The sequence below is a fragment of the Propithecus coquereli genome, unplaced genomic scaffold, assembly GCF_000956105.1.
Source record: "Propithecus coquereli isolate 6110/MARCELLA unplaced genomic scaffold, Pcoq_1.0 Scaffold287, whole genome shotgun sequence".
Classification (NCBI taxonomy): domain Eukaryota; kingdom Metazoa; phylum Chordata; class Mammalia; order Primates; family Indriidae; genus Propithecus; species Propithecus coquereli.
In genome coordinates this window covers 250,662-252,144 of record NW_012148474.1, presented here as the reverse complement: position 1 = coordinate 252,144, position 1,483 = coordinate 250,662, and the positions used below count along the sequence as shown (strand labels likewise).

The 1,483-nt window shown below is 39.9% G+C and overlaps 1 pseudogene; it reads right to left on the bottom strand.

The window, feature by feature from the left end:
• Positions 1–235: 235 nt before the first annotated feature.
• On the bottom strand, positions 236–899 carry LOC105813693 (annotated as a pseudogene).
• Positions 900–1,483: the final 584 nt, after the last annotated feature.

Genomic DNA, 1,483 nt, shown 5'->3' with positions numbered 1-1,483 from the left:
GCCTCGGCCTCCCAGAGTGCTAGGATTACAGGCGTGAGCCACCGCGCCCGGCCTGAATGTATTTTTTAAACTGCCGCATTCACTCCAAAGCCCATTCATACCCTTCAGCATGCTCCAGATGAAGCACATGTTCTGCTTAGCTAGACAAATAAAGAGGTACACATGCTGCACTGCTGACATCACAGTACAACTGCTTATAAAATTAGCTGGGCTTCATTCTGAAAGGTCATCATCCTCATCCCGGGAGAGCAGTTATCTGAACAACCTCTAGGTCATGGTCATATTGCACTGCCAAAGCTGGGTCCATGACAACCTCTGGTAGAGCAGGAACAGGCATGGCAACAAATTCCGAGATAGAGTCTCCAATGAGCTTTCTAGCAAGCCAGAGGAAGGGCTTTTCAAAGTTGTAGTTACTTTTGTCAAAAATGCCATAGTAGTGAAGATTCGTCCTTTGGTGAAAGACGATAGATTTTGCCTTCACTTTCCTGTCCTTAATATTCACTTTGTTGCCACACAATATGATGAGAATATTTCCACATACACCAGATCTCTATGCCAGTTAGGTGCATTCTTATAAGTAACTCAATGTTACATCAAACACGATAATGGAACACTGTGCTTTGATATAATAGCTATCTCTCTCAGTCTACCAAATTTCTCTTGGCTAGCTATATCCCATACATTGAACTAAATAGGTCCTCTGTTGGTGTGGAACACAAGAGGATGGACCTCAACACCCAAGATGGCTACATACTTTTCAAATTCACAGGTCAAATGATGTTTCGCAAATGTAATTTTTTTCTAATACTACCATCACCACCAATACAAGTTGAACTGGACTTGTGCTTCTTCTTGGGCAGCCATTGTGATGTTCCTTCTGGAAGTCTCTCTGCACCCATCCGACTGAGGCTGGAAAGACGGCAGAAGCCCAATTCAAAACTTGTAGTAATACTTTGGATTGGATAGTAAAAGAAAGCCTCACTGTGACTTTTAAATTGGTTTTTAAATTGAGACCTACATGGTTAAAATGAGTCAGCCAAAAGCAGATTAGGAGGATATCACTTTCCAGGTAGAGATACAGTTAATTTAAAGGCCTTATACAAAACTACTTGTAGTCTAGGATAACAAAAAACAGTTAGTGCAGCTGGACTGTATCAATGAGGAGAGTGGTAGTATATAGGTTCAGAAAGATACTGGTCAGATTTTATGAGGGACATGGTAGGTAGGTCAAGGAAAAAAGTTCTTTCTGCCCTACTTCTCCAAGTGCAATGGGAAATCATTGTTGGGTTTAAAATAAAGAATTGATATAAGATCTCTCTCTCTTTCCTTTTTCAACCTCTACAATAATTAGTTTATTAATATCATCCAAGATTCAGATGTTCAGTATTCCTCCTGAAATTATACATAAATAAACACAAATGGAAAGAATCCAAGTCAAAATTCTCTAGGAAAATAGCACTCCATCACAAAAGTGTCTAAAATG